We start from the raw sequence: 25,222 nt of genomic DNA on the forward strand, positions 1-25,222 counted from the left end.
CTCGCATATAGTGGGAGAAAAAGCCTGGAGAAAGTAATCATTTCATATTAAACCAAAACAACTTTTAGAAAATATTTTCACTATTGACATAATAGAACGCTGTAATGAGATCAGTATAGTGAGGGGAAGAGTCTGAATTTTAACACTCTACTCTACCATTAAGCCTTGGGTGACCTGGGACTAATAACTGAACTCCTTTTCACATCAGTTTCCTTGTCTCTAAAAATGAGGTTACTCAATAATCATTTTTGCCTTCAATTATATTATACCACATGCTTTTAAGTTTTGTCAGAAGGAGAAAAGATTCAGTGTTTTTCTCAGGACTTGGAGCAGGCAGACTGAGGATTTCAGCAGCAATCCTTTGACTTCAGCATGCAAGATTCTCACATCTGCCTTCTCTAAAGGTCTTCCAGTGTACTAGCAAAGATCACAGGGGTCAGCTCAAGGTGGCAGTAATCCATGTCCTCACCATGTCACCTGGTTTCATTAGTTTCTTTTTTATCTTTCTTCCATTTGATAATTACCTTTTCCATTCTAAGATTTATTTTATAAAAGGGAGAAGTGTAAAGATTATCTTACTGATTATTACCTGCCAATCAAGCATATTTTGTGTAATTTTTCTTTCATAAATAATTGCAAGTGCAAAATACTTAGGCAGAGCATTTCTCAAATGATAGAGGGCCTCTGAAATTCTGTTCCTTCATAAAAAGCAGAAAAAACACTAACAAAAATTTTCAAAATCAACGTCATCATAACTCTAGAAACTAACCAAAGGATTGTCATCAAGGATAATTTAAAAATGACTAAATATTCATAAAACAGTAATCTTTGGAGCTTGACCTACTTTCCTACCTCTTACCTTGCCTCTGTGGTAGGCATGAATACCAGCATTCTCATAATTACAGTAGCTGAAAAACCAGCAGATGAGCAATTACTGGAGGGGAGTAGAATGTATTTGGAGCATACCCAGACCCCTATCTCTAGAGAATTGTCACTGTTTTATCTGAAAGCTCTCCAGAAAAGCGTAATTCATAGGGTTGGTCTTTATTTGACCTTCTCAGAGCTCTCTCAGTGTGCACAACTCTATCCCTAGGGTATTTGTTGAAAATAATCAATGTCAATGTTAGTCATTGTGGGTTCCCAAGACAGTGATAGCAGTTGGAGGTAACAACAGAAATTATATATAGATTAGATATAGGTATAGATATATGAAAAACTAAGGAATAATATGCCCATAGAGGGCTTTGAAAAGTTCCAACATATTCCTGAAAATATAGAAGGTGATATACATGTGTAGAACTATGCACATATCCGAGGAAGAATAAGAAAACTCTATTCGCCTACCTCTAACTGATTTTGAAGCTCTGTATAAGCAGGAAGTGAAAGATAAAGAAGACTTGTAAACTTCCCTCTGGACTACTGAAGACATGTCCCAACGCATACACAGAGCCCCTTGGTAATGGCTGGGAGAATTATTGGTTCAAAATATTGAATAAAATCTGTTTTTAATAATTGCCTAACTAATAAGATAACTAAGCAGAGACTTTAGTAGCCAAACATAACAAGGAATATTGTCTTCATAGAATTAGTCTAGGAAAGTCACTAAAGGAACAAACAGAAACAGCAGCAGTAACACAAAGCACAACAAATCCTGGCAGTTAGCTGGGTGTCAGAGCTACCACATTATATTCCTTAAAATGTAAAGTTTTCAACAACAGAAAATAATGCAAAACTCACCAAATATAACCCATACATGGGATAAAAATAAGTCAAAAAAATTATCCATAAGAAAATCTGGATACTGGACTTACTAAAACAAATACTTCAAATCAGCCATTTTAAGTATGTTTAAAGAACTAAAATTAAATGTCTAAAGAATTAAAGGATAGTATAAGTATGATGTCTTACCAAATTAATATTAGTAATAAGCATATAAATATTATTTTTAAAGAACCAAATAGAAATTTTGAATAACAGAAATGAAACATTCATTAATGGCATTCAAAGATAACTTTGAACTGGCAGAAGAAAGAATCAATGAACTTGAAGATAGGTCAACTTAAATTGTCCAATGTAAGGAACTGAAAGAAAAAAGAATGAGAAGAATGAATTGGGTCTCTAAGACCTAAGTATAACACCTAAAAATGCATATCAAATTGTACTAAAAATTGTGTATCAGGACTCTCAGAAGGAAAGAAGAGAGAGCAGAAACAGTATTTGAACAAATAATGACCCAAAACTTTTTGAGAAAAAGTATTAACCTATGCATCCTCAAAAAACTTCAGTAGTGTTATAAAGATATACACATGGACACATTATAGTAAAGCTGCTGAAAGCCAAATCCAAAAGAATTTTGAAAATATCAAGAGAAAATCTAGTCGTCATATACAAGGGATCTTCAGGAAGATTACTACCTGACTTCTCTACAGAAACCATGGAGACTAGAAGACAGTGGGACAACATATCCAAAATATGAAAAGAAAAAGTCTGCAAGCTACACTACCTTTCAAGAATGAAGGCGATATTAAGACATTCCTAGATAAACAAAAACTAAGAGCATTCATAGCTTATAGATCTACCCTAGGAAAAAACATAGGAAATTCTTCAGACTGAAATGAAAAGGCAGTAGATACTAACTCAAATGTGTACGATAATAACACAATGGAGGACCGGCATACGGAGCTATACAGAAAGAATATTTTTGTATACAATTGAAATAAAGTTTATATTAATCGAATTAAATTGTTTTTAGTTAAAATATTAATTGTAATCTCCAGGTAAACTATTGTGATAATAAGTCATAACAAATACAGTCAGAGAAACAAGACTTATGTTTCTAGGCAGATAGAGTAGACAAACTTGTTCCTATTCCTCTCTTTAAGTACAACAAAGAAATCTCAACAGTATATGTAAAACAAACAAAAGAAAATTCTGAAAAGTGAAGACAAAAAGAAAACAGCTACCTTGGGGTCCAAAGAACAGTATGGTGGTGACTTCCCTAGGTTTTCTTTTTGCCTTATAGATCTTATATTTGGAGCTTAGAAAGCCAGCCAATGAGTGGAGATTAAAAACAACAACAGCAGCAGAAGTCAGCTTTTTCTAGCCATAGAAAAGAATACCCTAGCAAAACAGGCAATGTATAACAACCATTGCTCTACTGCAGCCAAGCACTACAGAATTAAACTTGGTAACACTCCCATTTTACATTAGGAAAAGATGAATGTGGACCCTAGACTTCTATTCCTATGAAGCTACAATGAAGTGCCCTGGAATGGTGCATTTCTGCTGGAATGGTATCAAAGAAAACCAAGGAAGGAGTTGGGACTTTCATCCCCAATAGTCAGCAGTAAGACCTCATCACCAGAGGTGTCAACAGAAAAACTGTGTAGAGATTAAACTTCCACATTCACTCAACATAACAAACTACCCTTTCCACTCCTCAAAGGAGTGGCGTCAGAAGAAGCCTAGTAGGGATTCATGACTTTTACCATTCCCCAGTGATAATGACTCCTATGTCAGTGTCAGTGGTGATCTTATGAGATAGCCTACTTAGCAGTAATAATGACAATCTCTTGGTGTATCAATGGAGGCTCAGTTGAGAATCTACTCTTCTGCCTCCTCCTGGAAGTGATGGAAGAGTACATCCCCTTCCCCAGCTCTATTGGTGTCACAGAAAAGCAGCTGAAAATGAAAGATTTAGGTAAGATTCAGAATCTCTAACATATTATTAAAATGTTCAGATTTAAACTTAAAAGTCACTTGTGATCAAGAACCCTAAAGGTCTCCACTGATTGAAAACGATCAATCAATAGCTGTCAACACCAACAATACAGAGATATTAGAATTACCTGGCAAAAATTTTAAAACAGCCATGATAAAAATGCTTCAACAGCAATTGCAAATATTCTTGAAACAAATGAAAAATTAGAAAGCCTCAGGAAAAAAATAGAAAATCTCATTAAAGAAAGATAAAATATAAAGAAGAATAAATAAATATGTTAGAACATAAAAATTCAATAATTATAATTTAAAACATCTAAGTGGATGAACTCACTGGCAAAATGTAGAACAAATAGAAATATCAGTAAACTAGAGAAAGAACAGTAGAAATTATTATTTTAAAACAAACAACAAGGATAACATAGGCTGAAAAAATATTGAGACAAGTAGGATTACAACAAAAGATGTTCAATTCATGTCATTGGGGTTCTGAAAGGAAAGGGGAAAGAAGACAGGGCTAAAAATGATTTAAAAAGTAATAACTAAAATTCTCCCAAATAATATTTCTATTTAATATCACTACAGACAAATCAAAATGAAATTCTAAAAGATACTCAAGTAGTATATAGGAAGACAGAAAAAGAAATCAGTGAAATTAAAAAGAAGGAAGAACAAATTATATACTTAATGCTCTTACATATCAATATTTACAATATCAGAAAGAAATATGTGAAATTCACTATTACGTGGAAATTAAGCAATATACTCTTAAATAACCAGTTAGAAAAACTAGATGAAACTGATGATTTTCTAATAAAAATAAACTACAAAAAAAGATGCAAGAAGAAAAAGGCAAGCCTAACAAATTAATAACAGGCAAAGAGATGGAATTAGTAACTATAAATGCACTTTGCTTCCCCAACCATGTCCAAAAAAAAAAGCACAGCCTCAGATAGTTTCACTGGTGAATTCTACCAAATGTTTAAAGAAAACTTAACATGAGTTCTTCACAAACACTTCCAAAGCAGAAGACAAAGGAATACTCTTCAGTTCATTCTGAATCCAATATTATTCTGATACCAAATATAACTGTGATTTTCACCTTTACTTTTCCAACAACCTAATACAAAAAAAGAATATAAGACAGAAATACAAAATATGTTAATGAAAATATTACTCAACACTAAGAGATAGAATGGAACTTTCTCAGCTTGAGGAAGAACATCTACAAAAAAAACCCACAGCAAGCATAATACTTAATAATAAAAGAGGGAATATTTGCCCCTAAGAGGGAAAACAAGACAACAATGTTTACTTTCATTCTATTCAACTTTGTGTCTATTCAACCATTATATTGGAGGCTATAACCAGAAAAATTAATCAAGGAAAATCAATAAGATACATACAGATTCAAAAGGATCAAATAAAACTACCTATTTGCAGATAACATAAAATTGAATATAAAAAATCATAAGTAATCTATGAAAAACTATTAGATTTGTAAATGAACTCATCAAGTTTTCAGGACATAAGTTCAAAATATGAAATTCAGTTGTATTTTTACGTACTGGCATGAAAAGTCTAAAATGTAATTTTAAAGCAATTCTATTTACTATAGCATTGAAGAATAAGATTGCCACAAGCTTAACAAAAGTAGTACAAACTTGCACACTGAAATACAACATGATGGAGAGAGCTGCATTGGACTTAATATTAAGATGGCAATATTCTCCAAATTGACTTGGACATTTATAGCAATTCCTATAAAAAAATCTGCTGACTTTTTTTGTAGACATTGGCAAACTGATCTTAAAATTCATTTGGAAATTCAGAAGACCTAGAATAGCCAAACACTGTAGAAAAACAAAGCAAAACAAAATTAAAGAACTTATGCTTCCAGATGTCAACACTTTTTTACAGTGCTATAGTCATCAAGACAGTGTGTTATGGCAAGATCAAAGGAATAGAATTAGGAATCAAGGAATAAACCGTCACAGTTATTGCTTTTCAATTGTTTTTCAACATAGATATGTGGTTTGTGCTTCTATAACATAATTCCCAAGACTTAGTAATTTATAAACAATGGAAATTTATTTGTTAAGTTCTGGAGGCTGGAAAGTCCTAGATTAAGGTGCCAGCATTTAGTAAGTAAAAGCTGATAAGATAGAGTGTTGAGGCTGACTTCTCACATGGCAAAAAAGATGAATGCTGTGTCCTCACATGGTGAAAATCAGAAGAATAAAAAAGTGTCTTTAAAAGTTGTTAATCCCATCCATGGGGGCAAAGAGCCATCATGTCCTAATTCTCTCCTAAAGACTCTTAACACTTTTGCATTGCAGATTAAGTTTCAGATGAATTTTGCAGGGAACATAGGCATTCAAATCATAGCAGATGTCAAGACAATATACTGGGGAAAGAATAGTTTTTTCAAGGAATGGTTCTGTAATAACGTAATATTACATACTGAAACTAGGCCTCATAAAACTTAGAAACTAGGCCTCATATAGAAAAAATTAACACCAGGTGGCTCTGGATAGGGTCCCACCCTGCCTCAATAGGGTCCCACCCTGAGGGTCCCACCTGAGGGTGGGACCCTGCCAATTCCGGGAAACAACCTCATGGGGTCCCACCCTGCCAATTCCGGGGGTCCCACCCTGCCTCGAAGTTCCCGGAATCAACAACTCCAGGAAAAAAAACCTCATAAGGTCCTGCTCTAACCAATTAGCATAAGACACCTTGCTCAGGCCATAGACAGACCCAATTACCACGCGCCTAAAGCTTTGTTTGAATTTCGCGCCCTAAGCTGTGTTTGAACTTGTATTTGCCTCTATAAACAGCCTGTAACAAGCAGTCGGGGTCCCAGGGCCAACTTAGAGCTTGGGACCCTAGCGCGCTAGTAATAAATAACTCTCTGCTGTGAATCTCGTGTCGGTGATCCTTCGCGGCGACCCCTGCCCAGGAGGGAATCGACAGTTCGGTTCCAACAATACAAAAGAATGATGTTGTGCCCCAGCCTCACACCATGTAGGGAAATTAACTCAAAATTGATGATAAGCCTAAGGGTAAGAGCTGAAAATGTTAAACTCTTAGAAGAAATTATAGGTGTAAATCTTCGTGACTTTTTTTTTCACTTTAAATTCTGGGATACATGTGCAGAACGTGCAGGTTTGTTACACAGGTATACACGTTCCATGGTGGTTTGCTGCACCTATCAACCCAACATCTAGATTTTAAGTCCCACATGCATTAGGTATTTGTCCTAATGCTCTCCCTCTCCTTGCCCCCAGCTCCCTGTGAGGCCCCAGTATGTGCTGTTCACCTTCCTGTGTCCATCTGTTCTCATTGTTCAACTCCCACTTATGACTGAGACTGAGAGGTGAAGCCAGCTGGACTTCTGGGTCAGGTGGGGATTAGGAGAACTTTTCTGTCTAGCTAAAGGATTGTAAATGCACCAATCAGCACTCTGTAAAAATGTACCAATCAGCGCTCTGTGTCTAGCTAGAGGATTGTAAATGCACCAATCAACACTCTGTAAAAATGCACCAAACAGCACTCTGTGTCTACCTAAAGGATTATAAATGTACCAATCAGCACTCTGTAAAATGGACCAATCAGCAGGACGTGGGTGGGGCCAAATAAGGGAATAAAATCTGGCCACCCAAGCCAACAGTGACAACCCTCTTGGGTCCCCTTCCACACTGTGGAAGCTTCGTTCTTTCACTCTTCACAATAAATCTTGCTGCTGCTCACTCTTTGGGTCAGCACTACCTTTATGAGCTGTAACATTCACCAGGAAGGTCTGCAGCTTCACTCCTGAAGTCAGCAAGACCATGAACCCACTGGAAGGAAGAAACTCCAGACACATCCGAACATCTGAAGGAACAAACTCTGGAAATACCATCTTTAGGAACTGTAACACTCACCATGAGGGTCTGTGGCTTCATTCTTGAAGTCAGCAAGACCAAAAGTCCACAAGAAGGAATAAATTCTGGACACATTTTGGCGAACATGATGGGACTATCACCAAGCAGTGAGTACCATTGGACCCCTTTTGCTTGCTATTCTGTCCTATTTTTCCTTAGAATTCAAGGGCTTAATATCAGGCACCTGTCGGCCAATTAAAAGTGAATAGTACAGCCACTGGACTAAAGACATGGGTGTCAGGCTTTCTGGTAAAACGTGCTCTAACAACCTCTGACTCTTCGGATTTGGGAGCATTCATTTGCCTGGAACCAGCTTCTGCTTTTCCTGTAATTTTGGGCTGAGCTGAGGGTCAACAGAGAGGAAAGCCATTTAGCTCCGGGGTCCTGACAACAAGCTGGTTGACCCTGAGGCCATGAGCGGAACTCTCAAAGTTACGCCCAAGTGAGACTGGCCTGTCTACCGTATCTATCCTGACCCTCACCTCCTGGGTCCTAATGCCTGTCAGACAACCTTCCTCTCACCTCTCTTCTCCAAAGCTAGTCCTGCTTCTAAAAACCTCTCCCTTTCTCTGGTGCTTTTCTAGTTTCTCCTATAAGAATGATTTCTAGTATAAACTCCAGGACTCTATTCCCTTCTTTAGGCACATGGACTTACCAATCAGAAAGACATAATCTTTGTCCAAAGCTCCATCTGGGGGTTGGGGGGAGGAACTATCTTATCTGGAATTTTAGGATCCCTCCTCAGAATAGCAGGCCTAACAAAAGCTATTCCTGAAGCTAGGGTATGGGGAGCTTCAGAAATGATATCCTTCCTATTCAAGTGAGGACAAAATGTGTTACTCTTCTAACCCTGGAGATCCTTTCCCTCCCTCAAGGTATGGCCCTCCACTTCATTTTGGGGGCATAACATCTTTATAAGACAGTGGTAAGGTCCCATAACTAACAGGAGAACGCTTAGGACTCTAACAGGTTTTCAAGAATGTGTCAGTGAGGGCCACTAAATCCAATTTTTCTCGGTCCTCTTTGTGGTCTAGGAGGACAGGCAAGGGTGCAGGTTCTCGAGGATGCTTTGGTAAGGGCCACTAAATCTGACCTTCCTCGGTCCTCCTTGTGGTCTAGGAGGAAAACTAGTGTTTCTGCTGCTGCGTCGGTGAGCTCAACTATTCTGATCATCAAGGTCCACAGACAGTCGCAGGTTCTTTGGCAGGAGACAAACAAAAAACAAAACTGCAGGTGGTTTTGTCTTTCAGATGGGAAACACTCAGGCATCAACAGGCTCACCCCTGAAATGCATCCTAAGCCATTGGGACCAATTTGACCTGCAAACCCTGAAAAAAAGGCAGCTCAATTTTTTCTGCACCATGGCTTGGTCCCAATATTCTCTCTCTGATGGGGAAAAATGGCCACCTGAGGGAAGTATAAATTACAATACTATCCTGCAGCTTGACCTTTTCTGTAAGACGGAACACAAATGGAGTGAAATACCTATGTCCAAGCTTTCTTTTCATTGAAGGAGAATACAGAACTATGCAAAGCTTGCAATTTACATCCCACAGGAGGACCTCTCAGCTTACCCCCATATCCTAGCCTCCCTATATCTCCCCCTTCTATTAATGATAATCCTCCTCTAATCTCCCCTACCTAGAAGGAAATAAGCAAAGAAATCTCTAAAGTACCACAAACCCCCCGGGCTATGGGTTATGTCCCCTTCAAGCTCTAGGGGGAGAGGAATTTGACCCAACCCGGGTACATGACTCCTTCTCCCTCTCTGATTTAAAGCAGATTAAGGTGGACCTGGGGAAGTTTTCAGATGATCCTGATAGGTACATATATGTCCTACAGGGTCTAGGGCAAACCTTGGATCTCACTTGGAGAGATGTCATGCTGTTGCTAGATTAAACCCTGGCCTTAAATGAAAAGAATGCGGCTTTAGCTGCAGCCTGAGTTTGGAGATAACTGGTATCTTAGTCAAGTAAATGATAGAATGACAGCTGAAGAAAGGAGCAAATTCCCTACCAGTCAGCAAGCCGTCCCCAGTGTGGATCCCCACTGGGACCTCAACCCAGATCATAGGGACTGGAATCGCAAATGTCTGTTGACCTGTGTTCTAGAAGGACTAAGGATACTTAGGAAAAAGCTGATGAATTATTCAATGATGTCCACCATAACTCAGGGAAAGGAAGAAAATCCTTCTGCCTTCCTTGAGTGGCTATGGGAAGCCTTAAGAAAATATACTCTCCTGTCACCCAATTCCCTCAAGGGTCAATTGATTCTAAGAGATGAGTTTATTACCCAATCAGTCACAGATATCAGGAGAAAGCTCCAAAAGGAGCCCTGGGTCCTAAACAAATTCTGGAGGCATTATTAAATCTGGCAACCTCAGTGTTCTATAATAGGGACCAAGGGGAACAGGCCAAAAAGAAAAAGCAAGATCAGAGAAAGGCCACAGCCTTAGTCATGGCCCTTAGAAAAACAAACCTTGGTCATTCAGTGAGGACAGAAAATGGAGCAGGCCAATCACCTGGTAAGGCTTGTTATCAGTGTGATGTGCAAGGACACTTTAAAAAAGATTTTCCAATAAAACTACCCTCTCACCCATGTCCACTATGCCAAGGCAATCACTGGAAGGTGCACTGCCCCAGAGGACAAAGGTTCTCTGGGCCAGAAGCCCCCAACCAGATAATCCAACAAGAACTTGCCCAAGGCAAGTGCCAACTTGTGTCATCACGCTCATTGAGCCCCGGGTACATTTAACCATTGAAGGCCAGGAAATTGACTTCCTCCTGGACACTGGCATGGCTTTCTCAGTGTTTATCTCCTGTCTTCGGCTGCCCTCAAGGTCCATTATCATCTGAGGAATCCTGGGACAACCTGTAACCAGGTGTTTCTCCCACCTCCTGAGTTGTAATTGAGAGACTTTGCTACAGATAGTAAGTATGCTTATCTAATCCTACATGCCCATGCTGCAATATGGAAAGAAAGGGAGTTCCTAACCTCTGGGGAAACCCCCATTAAATACCACAAGGAAATCATGGAGTTACTGCACACAGTGCAAAAACCCAAGGAGATGGCAGTCTTACACTGCTGAAGCCATCAAAAAGGGGAAGGAGAGAGGAGAACAGCAGCATAAGCAGCTAGCAGAGGTAGGGAAAGACTAGCAGAAAGGAAAGAGAGAAAGAGGCAGAAAGAGAGAGAGAGACAGAGAGACAGAGAGAGGAAGAGACAGAGACAGAAAGTCAAAGAGAGAAGGAAAGAGAGGAAGAGACAAAGAAAGAGCCAAAGGGAGAGAAAGAGATAGAAGTAGTAAAGAAAAAACAGTGTACCCTATTCTTTTAAAAGCCAGGGTAAATTTCCGTCTACCCAGCCAAGACATATTCTTCTTATGTGGAACTTCCACCTATATCTGCCTCTCAGACGGTTTGCAGGAAGTAACGAAATCTATCCTTACTCTACAATCCCAAACAGACTCTTTGGCAACAGTGACTCTCCAAAACTGCCAAAGCCTAGACCTCCTCACTGCTGAGAAAGGAGGACTCTGTACCTTCTTAGGGGAAGAGTGTTGTTTTTACACTAACCAATCAGAGATAGTACGAGATGCCATCCAGTGTTTACAGGAAAAGGCTTCTGAAATCAGACGACGCCTTTCAAATGCTTATACCAACCTCTGGAGTTGGGCAACATGGCTTCTCCCATTTCTTGGTCCCGTGACAGCCATCTTAGTATTACTCACCTTTGGGCCTTGTATTTTTAACCTCCTTGTCAAATTTGTTTCCTCTAGGATTGAGGTCATCAAGCTACAGATGGTCTTACAAATGGAACCGCAAATGAGCCCAACTAACAACTTCTACCCAGACCCCTGGACTGATCCACTGGCCCTTTCACTGGCCTAAAGAGTTAGTTCCCCACTGGAGGACACTACAACTGCAGGGCCCCTTCTTCACCCCTATTCAGCAGGAAGTAGCTAGAGTGGTCATCACCCAATTCCCAATAGCAGTTGGGGTGTCCTGTTTAGAGGGGGGGAATGAGAGGTGAAGCCAGTTGGACTTCTGGGTCAGATGGGTACTTGAAGAACTTTTCTATCTAGCTAAAGGACTGTAAATGCACCAATCAGCAATCTATAAAAATGTACCAATCAGTTCTCTGTGTCTAGCTAGAAGACTGTAAGTGCACCAATCAGCACTCTGTAAAAACGCACCAATAAGTGCTCTGTGTCTAGCTAAAGGATTGCAAATGCACCAATCAGAACTCTGTAAAATGGACCAATCATCAGGATGTGGGTGAGGTCAAATAAGGAAATAAAAGCTGGCCACCCAAGCCAGCATCCGCAACCCTCTTGGGTTCCCTTTCATGCTGTGGAAGCTTTGTTCTTTCACTCTTCACAATAAATCTTGCTGCTGCTCACTCTTTGGGTCCACACTATATTTATGAGCTGTAACACTCACCGAGTGTCTGCGGTTTCGTTACTGAAGTCAGTGAGACCACAAGCCAATGGGGAGGAGCAAACAACTCCAGACACGCCACCTTTAAGAGCTGTAACACTCACTGCGAAGGTCTGTGGCTTCACTACTGAAGTCAGAGAGACCACAGACCTACTGGGAGGAAGAAACTGCAGACACATCTAAACATCTGAAGGAAAAAACTCTGGACACACTGTCTTTAAGAACTGCAACACTCACCATGAGGGTCTGCAGCCTCATTCTTGAAGCCAGTGAGACCAAGAACCCACTGGAGGGAAGCAACTCTGGACACAAGATCATGTGGTGTTTGGTTTTCTGTTTATGTGATACCATCTCACACCAGTTAGAATGGCAATTATTAAAAAGTCAGGAAACAACAAATGCTAGTGAGGCTGTGGAGAAATAGGAACACTTTCACACTGTTGGTGGGAGTGTAAAATAGTTCAAATATTGTGGAAGACAGTGTGGTGATTTCTCAAGGATCTGGAACCAGAAATACCATTACTGGGTATATATCCAAAAGATTATAAATTATTCTAATATAAAGAAAAATGCACATGTGTGTTTCTTGCAGCACATTTACAATAGCAAAGACGTGGACCCAATCCAAATGCCCATCAATGATAGGCTGGATAAAGAAAATATGGCACATATACACCATGGAATACTCTGCAGCCATACAAAAGAATGAGTTCATGTTATTTGCAGGGACATAGATGAAGCTGGAAGCCATCATTCTCTTCATGACTTTTTATTGGTAGTGGTTTCTTTGACATGACACCAAAAGCACAAACAACCAATTTTTTAAAAAAATAGTGTGAAATTATCATAACTAAAAATATTGTACTTCAAAAGACACCATAAAGAAAATAAAAAGACAACCCAGAGAATGGGAGAGCATATTTGCAAAGCATCTGAAAAAGGACTTAAATATGAAATAAAGAACACTTACAACTCAATAATAAAACACAAATATAAATCTACTTAAAAATGGGCAAAAGATTGAATAGATATTTCTTCAAATATGATACACACATGTCTGATAAACACATAAGAAATGGTCAACATCATTAGCTGTAATGGAAATGCAAGTCATACCCACAATGAGATTTCACCTAACACCCATAAGATGACTATAACCAAAAATATTGATAATTTGTAAGTAGCAAGAAAGTAGAGAAGCTGGAGCACTTACACATTGCTAGTGGGAATTTTAAATGGTGGAGCTGCTACAAAAAGGAGTTGGCTCAAAATATTAAATATTGAATTAACATATAACTCACAAATTCTACTTTTAGGTATGTATCCAAGAGAATTGAAAACATGTATCTATATAAAAGCTTGTGCATGAATGTTTATGGTAGCCATATTAATAATAGCCAAAAGATGACAAAATCTCAAATGATTTTCAACTGATTAATGTATACAGAAAACATGATGTATCCATATAATGAAGTATTATCCAGGCACAAAAACTAATAAGGTACTGATACCACAACATGAATGTATCTTGAAAAATTATGCTAACTGAAAGAGCTCAGACCAAAAAGACCATTAAAAAATCCATACAGACAGAAAACAGTTTATTGTTTGCCAGGAACTGTGACTAAAAATAAACTATTTTCTCTCTGTCTGGATCATACCTCTTGTGTCAGGGTGAAGGGTTGTGATTGTTAATGGATGTGAGGTTTCTTTGTGAGGTAATAAAAATGTTCCAAAATTAGATAGTGGTGATGATTGAACAACTTTGTGAGTATACTAAAAGACACTGAATTGTATACTTTGTAAGGATGAATTTTATAGTATGTAAATTATATCTCAATGAAACTTACTTTTTAAAATTCATAGGCACAAATAAATAAGATCTCCTGTTATGGTTCTTTATAAAACCATTATACACCTTCTCGGAGTAGCTCAGTCTGGAAATACAGTGCATAAGCAACATTAACAAAGAAGGACTGAGTTTTTAAGAAACTAAAACAGCACTTATTTTAAGATGGGATTTAAATAAACTACAAATTTCATCTGTGTTTCCTATTAGTCCAATAGGAAAAATTTATTACTTGGTTTACTATGCCAACAGAAGTTAACAGCAGTGATAATCTCAATGAACCTGTTAACTGATTCTTCTGGACTTTACTTTAATATATTCCAGTATAAAGTCAGCTTTATTTTCCTACTTCTATGGGTGATTATAGCCTTAAGCAGTAATGTTTCTAACAAATGTAATTCACATTCCGATCAATCTGTTTTTTATTATTCTAGTTATTGATAGTTTGCAATAATTGTATTGCTCCTTAAGTTACACTAATAACATTTCCAAGACTAACTTGTTTATAGTGTATTTTACTAGAAGGTTAGTTGCCATTTGTTTAGGAAGAAATGCAAAATACACTTTGCCTTATGTACCCATTACTATAATACTATACTATTTCTATTTCTTTTAATTATACATTAAAATTTTAAGTGCTCTAAATCTTAGGAGAAAGAGTATTTATTTCATATGCCATCAGGTGAGACATAAAAACTCAACTTCAGCAAAATGGAATTATATTCTTCCCTTACATAAAAGAAGTCTATGACTGGTACAATGGCCCCATGAGGTACACTTGCAGTTTTCTGCTTTTATCCCTGACAAGGCCCTCATCTTCCTGATCCAGAATGGATGCTTGATCTCCAACCATCACATTTCCCATCACATTCCAGACAGCAGAATAAAAAAAGGGCAAAGATCGGAGATCTCACAGACGTTTCAGAAACACTTTTACATACATTTCACTGACCAATATTTAATTACTTCACTACATCTAGCTTCAGGGAAGGCTGAAGTATGTAGTGTCATACTCTCTCCTCTGGAAAACAGACAAAATTTGGTTTCTTATTAATAAAAAAGAAGGAAAGAAAGGGTATTGAAGTAAACCAACACTCTGTACCATATGTACTCCAGTCCTTTACTTTCGTTCAGATGACAGTCTTTTAAATATTCTGCCTATATCCTCACATTTCTGTCCAAAAATACATAAAGAAGGAGTAAATATTCACTTCCTAAATGCCAGTATAGCTTGTCCTAAATTCTGTTAGATGATAAATTCTATGCAAAAAGAAAGAAAAGTGGTTTTTTTCTGATGCTTGCTTTACAATACTGAAATCTTTCATTGTCTTTCAGTCAGAGTTGTGCTTACATTTATACTAATAATTCCAAGAATAAAAATGCCTTATAAAATGTAAATCATCTTGAAGTTATTACTTTCCTTCATTAATTATAATTTTCTGGTTTCATATCTATAAAATGCGTATTATTCTTACTTTTAAAAAATTAATATATATACAATGGAATTCAGCCATAAAAATAATAAAATCCTGTCATTTTGGACAACATGGATGAACCTAGAGGACATTATGTTAAGTAAAAGAAACCAAGCACAATAAGACAAATAACACCTAATCTCATTCATATATTGAATTTTTTAAAAGTTACTCTTAAAGAGGTAGAAAGTAGAATAGTGTTTACCAGTGGCTGGGGAGAGTAGGAAGAAATAGAGGATAGGAAGAAGCTTGTTACTGGGAAAACAAAATAAGAGGAATAAATTCTGGTGTTCTATTAAACAGTAGGATTATTAGAGTTAGCAATATTATATTGTATATTTCAAAATAGCCAGAAATAATGATTTTGAATGTTTTCACAAACAAATGAAAAGTGTTTGAGGTGATGCATATGCTAATTATCCTGATTTGATCATTACACAATGTGTTGATTTATTGAAATATAACTCTGCTCTGTACACCATAAGTATGCATAATTATATGACAATTAAAAACAAAATCAAACTTTAAGATAAAGAAAAAGAAAATATTATATATAACCAAGTTTTAAATTCAAGAATTAATATATTTATAACAGTAATAAGAGTATTGATATTAAAAACTATCCTTTTGTCTATTCCTCCCTATTTACCTATTATTACCCAGAGGCAAACACTTTCAAAGCCTTTTAACTGTTTCTTCTGATACTAGCATCCATTTATCTAAATAAAATATACTATTTCTTCTTAACCATTTTTTTTAAATATCTATTTTCTTTTTCTTAGGGTAGTGAAGAAGATTATCTCTCTACTCTACTTCCTCTAACTTCACCTTCCCTCTTCTCTCAAGATATTTGTATTGTTTGTTTTTGTTTTCTTTTCTTAAAAGCAATAGTCAGAATTTACATTATTAAGGCAATGTGCAATCTGGTCACCTCTTGTATCTCACTTCTTGGAAGAAGTCAATGTTGTTGCATCCTTAGTCCGAGGGCACTTTGGAGGCTGAAGAAAAGATCTCAGTATTTTCTCTGAAGGCCAACAACTGATTGGATGAAGCCTATCTGCATAATGAATGGTAATCTGCTTTATTCAGAGACTATTAATTGAAATATTAATCACATTTAGTAAAAAACCTTCACAACAGCATCTAGTCTGGTGTTTGACAAAAACAACTGAGTGCCAGAGCCTAGTCAAGGTGACACAGAAAATTAACTATCATTGAGAGTGTGAGGAGAACCTCCTGTAAAAAGATTTCTTCCTTTTTTCAACCCAGTACTTCAATGTATTTCCAAAGAATAAAGATACTGTCTTACATAGCCACAAAAGAGTTATCCACATCAGTGCATGTCATATTGATGCAACACTTTCATCCAACATGATGTTCATATTCCAATTTTGAAAATTGACAAATAATGTCATTTCTGAACTATTTATTTTTCCAGCTCCAGTTCCAGTACAGAGTCATGTATTGCAGTTAGTTTCCAGGCTTCTTTAAAATTGATAGTTACTTAGACTTTGTCTTTTATGACATGGATGCATTTTAAGAACACAGTCACCCCCTTTTTTATTTTTATAATAGAACACTCTTCATTTTTAGTTTCATATTGCTTCATAATTAGACTACATAAGTCTAAGTTTTACTAAAAACATTTCTACCTGGAAAACTACAAAAATTATGGTGTGTCCTTCTCAAGGTATCAAGTCTGGAGGCTACTTGGGTGCCAATAATTTTGATCACTTGCTCAAGATATTTTCAAATATCTTCCATTTATAGTTACTATTGTTTTCTGCAATTAATAAGCAATCTGTTGGAAGACACTTTAAGATCATAAACATATCTCACTCCTAATCAAACCGTCTCTACCCAGATTTAGCATCCATTAATGTTTCTTGGAGGAACCAATTAAAACTATGATGGTTTTGAAATGGTTTTCAGACTCCAGCTCTTCCTCCAAATTTTCCAGGCAACATTTCTTCCCAATTTATTTTAGTATTTATCTATTTAATATTAACATAAGTATAGAAATTTATATTTCTTCAAAGATTTATAACTAATTATAGTCTCATTATTTTACTGCCCAAATTATCTTGGGCTTGGCCAGTTGAAGATTCTTTGGTCTCCTGTATTCTTGTTATCATCCCTTGTCACTTTTTCTAGGCAGTTCTTTAATTTCTGACTTAACAAGGTGTTCCCTGCTCATCTTGCTTTTATCTGAATGCAGCCTTGGAATCTAATTTTTCTAAGATGTCCTAGTTTCTTTTAGTAAGGAATGGTATTAAAAACCAAATTCTGGGCACTAGGTGTGTTCATTGTCATTGCTGTTTCTTTGGTTGTAATTTCTCTCAGTGGAGGCAGGTAGGAGCTATATGTATGTAATGCATACAACCAAATATAGCCATATAAATACATGTATGCATAAACACATACATATATTTGCAAATATACCTGCAGTTACACATACATATATATTTTTTAATAATACTTTCAATTACATTTATTGTCATGGATTTTCCCTTGTTTCCCCTGATTTCATATGTCTTCCTTTTTATACAGTGAGAACTTTACATCTCCTAACAACATCGATTTCTTTATTCATATGCTCGTATTCCTATTATGTATCTAAGATAGATTCTGAATTGCTTCATCTATACCATGACAAAAACAACCTAGCAAAAAAAGCTCAGGATTTGTTTTTAGTACCTTTCACTCTGCCTAAAACTTGTTGAATACTGTGCTCATATATTATAATAATAGAATTATTATTTTTTATGAGAATATTATTCATTTGACATAGTTGGGTTTCTCATATATTCCTTTGTTTTTATCCTTCTCCCAATTCTTATTGATTTAACATTATTAAAATACATTCAATATTAACATTTTTCAACATTCAAATGAGATAAAAAGAGTAGATTTAGAAAAGTGTCACTTCCTCTTACTTTACAGACGTCTTCCTGTTTGTGGGTTTCACATCCACAATTCAAGCAACCATGGACTGAAAATATTCAAAGTCAAAAAACAATAAAAATAACTACAACAATAATAAATAAAACGAGAGAACAACAGCTATTTACATATTATTTATATTGTATTAGGTATTATGAATAATCTAAAGATGATTTAAAGTATATGAGATGTGTGTATGTTATATGCAAATACTATGCCATTTTATGTAAGGGACTATAGCATCTGCAGATTTCAGTATCCACAGGCATACCTGTAAATTGGTCCTGGAACCAATCCCCTGTAGACACCATGGAATGAATATTTTCCTCTTTCTCCATCCCACCCTTGTAATTGACCAACTTCATTGTATTCTGGTTTCCTGAGTTTCTTCTGTAGAGATAAGCAGATATGTTAATTTCCTTATTTCTCCTTTTTCTCTTACACCAAAGTAGCATACTATATATGCTATTTTGCACTTTGGTTTTTCTCCTTAATATTTTCTGTAAGTAACTTCATATCAACTTATAAAGTGTTTCCTCAATTTTTTTCAACTACATAATTATTCCATTGTGTTTAAGTACCATTATTTCTAGAATAATCTCTTATGTTTGAACATTAGGGTATTTTCCAGTATTTTTCAATTGCATATAACATCATTATTTGTAAAAAAAAAAAATTTATTCCTTTTTGGTGTTTCTATGTGTGTTTTTGGCCCATTTTCTATAGGATTTTTCTGTTTTATTTCTCAATTTTTTTCAAAAGCTATTTGTGTAAGAAACATATTAGCCCTTTGTTTATTCCAATCACTTTTCTTTTGATTTTACTTATGATTTTCATTTGTCTTGAAGATCATGAAGATACTTTAAAAACCAATTTTTGTAGTCAAATTAGAAAATCTTTTCCAACACCCAGTTTATAGAAAAACACACTTATGTTTTCTAGTACTTACATAGTTTTGGGTTTTACATTCACAATAAAAGAAGGGCAAAATTGAAGGATAAGAAATTTCAAGTTCACTTTTGGCATATTGAGCTTCAAATGCCTATGAGACTGTGATGGTTAATTTCATGTCAGCTTGATTGGACCACATAATGCCCAGCTATCTGGTTAAACACTATTTTTAGATGTGTCTGTGAAAGTGTTTCTGGAAGAAATTAGCATTTGAATCAGTAGAATGGTAAAGTAGATTGCCCTCCCAATGTGAATGGGCATTATCCAATCTATTGAGGGCCTGAACAGAATAAAAAGGTAGAGGAAGGGAGAATTCTCTTTCTCTGCCTGATTAGCCTGGGACATGAGTCTTCACTTTTCCTCAGACTGGCACTTATTCCATCAGTGCTCCTGGATCTCAGGCCATTGGACTTGGACTTGAACGACACCATCGGCTTTTCTGGGTCTTCCGCTCACACATGGCAGATCATGGGACCTCAGGTTCCGTAATCATATTGGCCTATACTTCATAATAAATATCTCTTTGTCTTTCTCACTGTCTTCATTTCTCATTTCTCACCTCTCTCTCTCTGTCTCTATATATACGTGTGTGTGTGTGTGTATGTATATGTGTGTGTGTGTGTATGTATATGTGTGTGTGTGTGTATGTATATGTGTGTGTGTGTGTGTGCACGTGTGTGTTTATATATATATGGTTTGGTTCTGTGTCTCCACCCAAATCTCATCTTGTAGCTCCCATAATTCCCATGTGTTGTGGGAGGGACCTGGTTAGAGATAATTGAATTATGGGGCAAGTCTGTTTTTCACATGCTGTTCTCCTGATGGTGGTTGGATTTCATGAGATCTGATGGTTTTAAAAAGAGGAGTTTTCCTGAACATGTTCTCTTTTTGCCTGCCACCATCCACGTAAGATGTGACTTGTTCCTCCTTGCCTTCTGCCATGATTGTGAGGCCTCTCCAGCCACATGGAACAGTGAGTCCAGTTAAATCCCTTTCTTCTGTAAATTGCCCAGTCCTGGGTATGTTTTTTTCATCAGTGTGAAAATGGACTAATACATACATACATACACACATATACACACACGCACATATGCACATATATGTGTATTGGGTTCTCTTTCTCTGGAGAACTCTCACTAATACACAGATACGCACCTTGAAATGCTCCAGCTGCAAGGCCTCCTTGATGCTGCCTCAGGATTTTATCCTTACTGTTCCCTCCTCCTGGAAAGCTGTCCTTCTAGGTATCAGCATGGCTCACTTCTCATCATTTGGCTTACTGCCCAAATGTCAGCGCCTCAGACAGGATATTCCTGATCACCTAACAAAAAATAGCAGTTAGTCATTCTTTTCCCCATACCTTGCTTTTACCTTTGAGGGTTTAATATTATCTAACATTCTAATAAATAGCTGCATGCTTGTTGTCTGTCTACAGACATAGAAATGTAATTCTGAGTCAATGATATGACCTTTTAAATATTTGACAGCTCCAAATATAAGGATTTCTCCTTATAAAAGTATTTTTCCTAATTTCTGCCTCCATCAATAGTGTATGAGAGTGGCTGTTTTTCCCATGCTTGTGCCAAAACGCAGTTTAAAGTGTTTTAATCTTTGTCAATCTGATATGTTGAAAATGTAATTTCAGTTTCAATTATGATTAAGATGTTTAAAATTCTATCCAACCATCTTTCAATAAATTGTTTATTCATATTCTTTCCCAATTTTTCTTATTGAATTTATAGTATTTACAATCTATGTTGTGACTATAATGCCACTCGTGGACTACTACCTTGGCATTAAAAAGTGATTAAACCTGGCCTCTTAATTCTTCCTTACCTTTTTAACTTTCTTGCCTTTTCATACTTTGTTGAGATTCTGTTTCAGTTCTCAATGTGAGGTCTACTGCTACTAGAAGTCCTAAATTTATTACTATTATTATTATTATTATTTTTGAGACAGAATCTCATTCTGTCATCCAGGCTGGAGTGCAGTGGCATGATCACTGCTCACTGCAACTTTTGCCTCCCAGATTCAAACCAGTTCTCATGCCTCAGTCTCCCAAGCAGCTGAGATTACAGACATGCAGCACCACACATGAATAAGTTTTTGTAATTTTAGTAGAGATGAGGATTCACCATGTTGGCCAGGCTGGTCTTGAACTCCTAGCCTCAAGCAATTCACGTGCCTCGGCCTCCCAAAGTGCTGGGATTACACGCATGAGCCACCGCACCTGGCTAAATTTTACATGCTTGTAATTTGGTGTTCACTTTCAAACCTTTGATACTAATATCAGTACCTTAATTTTGAACTTATTATTTTGCTTTATCTCTACTTTGGATAGATTTAATTAACACTTTTTTTTTTTAAGAAACACCATAAGTTGTAATCCTCATATTCTTATATGGCTGGGTAATTTTTCTATTGCTTTTACCTTTTAATTGTGATTTGGCTAAGTTGAAACTCTTTGTTTAGGTATTATTTTGTTGTTCTTGTTAGGATAAATGCTGTTGTGAAAATGTCTAAGTTTATCCTAACTTTTCATGGACTGCTTGGCAAATTTCCTTAAATTAAAACAGCTCTATTAGACTTCAATTCAGTGTTGATTTTTTCCAAGTAGATACTTATTTATTCAAGTTTATATTCAATTTATTATTAATGCATTTAACAAATATCTACTAGGTGATTTCTTTTTATCAGGCATTGTTCTAGGCACTTAAAATATGTAAGGACAATATCTCCAACGGAAATTGTCATCTAATTGAGATAACTAGTTGGTATTTTCAGTAAACACACAAAAGTCATCTTTTCTTTGCAAACTAAAGAACCAGTTATTTTAAAGTTTACTTCTATTATATATGTTTGTATTTTCTCTACTGTTTTGTTTTCTTATTCAGAAACTATAATTACATGCACTTTAAATTTGTTTTTCAGTCTAGATCCATAATTTCTTGCCAATTATGTTTGTATCTAAGTTCCATTTCTTCCATTTCTATTTTATTTTTCTTGATTTTTTTCAAGCCTGGTCTTCACATTTATGTCTGTGTTTCTTAAGGATTTATTTTAATTTATAATGATAATGTGAAAATGTTTAACGTTTTCTTTTCTTTTCCTTTTTTTCTGAGATCTGCCAACTTCTTTGTCACATCTTTCAGTTATAATATTATTTTTTATTCTATCTCATGTATCTTTTCAATGAGGCTGTTCAATGACACTATGATTTCTTCAGTTCTTGAGAGCTTTAAAACCAATGCTTGGCTCAACGTTTCTGTTGCTTTGCTGTATAATTATTTATCTGGGTCTTTGGATATTTTCTCTTTTTTTTTTCAATTCCACTATCTATGATCATTGCTTCCTGACTATTTTAACTTTTGCTAATTAAGAAGTTCTATCTAGTCCAAATAATTGTTTTTAAAAATGTATGGTGGAGGCTGGGGACGGTGGCTCACGCCTGTAATCCCAGCACTTTGGGAGGTCGAGGTGGATGGATCAGGAGGTCAGGAGATTGAGACCATCTTGGCCAACATGGTGAAAACCCATCTCTACTAAAATACAAAAATTAGCCAGGCATGGTGGTGCGTGCCTGTAATCCCGGCTACTTGGGAGGCTGAGGCAGGGGAATAGCTTGAACCTGAGAGGCGGAGGTTGCAATGAGCTGAGATGGTGCCACTGCACTCTAGCCTGGAGACAGAGCAAGACACAGTCTCAATATATATATGGTGGAATGGCAAGGGCCAAGAAAATGAATTGGTTATGGGGTGCTTGAAGGCAGCTATATGGTTATAGAATGATTATATGTACTTTCTTATGAAATTTGGTATATTCCTCATCTTAGTAATGTTGCTGTTCATTATTTTCTATATGGAAATTTGAAGTTTACTTGCTATAAACGACTTGCTTAGCAGCCACCATATTAACTGTCAGGAAATTTTCGCCTCTAACATTCTACTCATTTTGTCTCTTTATTGAAAAGAGGATAAGTTCATATGGCTTCTCCTTCAGCCCAGTTAGTCTGATGTGCTGTGGTATGAAATCAGGTCTAGAGATGTTCTTGTTGCCCAACCATACCCTAGGTCTTACTTTTCTAAGAAAGGCATTATTGGTTAGGCTCTCCCTAGCCTTACATCTATTTTGAGAGTACTTTGAACCCTGCATTAATTAAATCTGTAAAAGGTTTTGCTTTTTCCTATTTTTACCTCCCAATTTGATACATTTTCCACGTTTTCTTTTTCAGCTAGTCTATGAGCTTGTGATATAAGGTTCTGACTGAAGTAAGGTTTAATCATAATAATGGAATCTCTTTCTTTATGCTAACTTTCTGTGGATTTTAGTTCTGTTCTGGAAAAATGTAATTTCCTATAGTCCTTTCTTCCTTTATCATAGGGTGTAATATTTTAAAACAAATTTGATTAATACATATTTTGGGTGTAGTTACTACTCAGAGACGTTCAAAAAGAATGGTTCTCCAAGTGCTTAAATTCTAGTATTGGAGATGATATGTTTGCAAGTAGAAATAAGAGCATTATAAGTTCATATAAAATGGGTTACTTAAGAATGGTGCAGATCACAGCCGGGTGCAGTGGCTCACGCCTGTAATCCCAGCACTTTGGGAGGCCAAGGCAGGTGGATCACCTGAGGTTGGGAGTTCGAGATCAGCCTGACCAATGTGGAGAAACCCGGTCTCTACTAAAAATACAAAATTAGCCAGACGTGGGGGCACATGCCTGTAATCCCAGCTATTTGGGAGGCTGAGGCAGGAGAATCGCTTGAACCTGGGAGGGTGGAGATTGACATGAGCCGAGATTGTGCCCTTGTACTTCAGGCTGGGCAGCAAGAACAAAACTCCATCAAAAAAAATAAAAATAAAAATAAAAGAATGGTACAGATCACAATTACCATGTAACTGGGAAGAGTTGATATTTTGACCAGCTGGACTGATTACAGAGTTTTTATGGAGGAGAGAGCATTTGACCAAGATTGGGGGAAATTATCAGAGTTATAATAGACAGAAGAAAATTATTTGAGTTAAAGAGAATTGTATTACTCCTTTTCTATACTGGGATGTGAAGAATCTTACTGGACACATTTTAAGTGTGACCCCTGAAAGATAACTCTCAGGTATGCATAATGCTTTTTAAGAGTGCACTTACTTTCTTGCTTTGCTATGCTCAAAATAATAGCTGTTTTTCGTGAGCTAGAATCCTAATTTAAAAGAAAACACTAATGCAAATGATGCATAAATAATAAGATAGTGATGTCTTAAATTTTGAGGAGCAAAATAAGCATGTACAATAATTTATTTTTCCCCCTAACAAAGTTTCACATGCAAAGCACATATCAAGATTTTTAGTTTGAGATACTTTGATATATGGCCACTTTATTTTTATCTTAGGTATTGTCAGCAATATTATTTCAAATGAGTAATACATGTTTTATTACTGTGGTAGACTGAATAATGCCCCTTCAACCGTGTTCTTATTCGTATTCTTGGAACCCCAAAATGTGTTACCTTACATGGCAAAAGAGACTTTGTGATGGTGAGAGTAGCCTGGACTCTCCAGGTGGAACCAATCTAATCACGAGTCCTTAGAAATGGAAGACCTTTCTTACTGGAAGTCAACAGGAGATGTGACTACAGTAGAGAACCAGAGAGGTGAAAATGTGAAAAGGACAGAACCTGCAATAACTGGCTTTGAAGATGGAGGAAAGGGACCATGAGCCAATGAATGCAGATAAGGTGGAAAAGACCAGGAAATGGGCTCTCCCTGCAGAGTTCAGAAAGAAATGCAGTCCTACTAACACGTCAATTTTAGTCAGTTAGACCCAGGTGAACACAGAATTTGTGATAATGTTATGGTAGCAATAGAAAACTAATACACCACCTTCTGTAACCTATCACTTGAGACTTCCATATTGGTCCTTCTT

The 25,222-nt window shown here is 36.5% G+C and overlaps 1 long non-coding RNA gene across 3 annotated transcripts in view; it reads right to left on the bottom strand.

Moving 5' to 3' along the window:
- Positions 1-25,222, bottom strand: part of LOC144332698 (uncharacterized) — an 80,937-nt gene that overhangs the window by 30,656 nt on the left and 25,059 nt on the right. For 2 of the 3 annotated variants that reach the window (XR_013400675.1, XR_013400674.1), the window contains exons 2-4: positions 20,456-20,621; positions 18,621-18,739; positions 18,343-18,398 (exon numbers count right to left, since the gene is read on the bottom strand). This is a non-coding gene — a long non-coding RNA (uncharacterized LOC144332698). The remainder of the gene's footprint in view (positions 1-18,342; positions 18,399-18,620; positions 18,740-20,455; positions 20,622-25,222) is intronic. The other variant, XR_013400676.1, reaches the window with a different exon arrangement.

The sequence above is a fragment of the Macaca mulatta genome, chromosome 11 (genome assembly GCF_049350105.2).
Source record: "Macaca mulatta isolate MMU2019108-1 chromosome 11, T2T-MMU8v2.0, whole genome shotgun sequence".
Classification (NCBI taxonomy): domain Eukaryota; kingdom Metazoa; phylum Chordata; class Mammalia; order Primates; family Cercopithecidae; genus Macaca; species Macaca mulatta.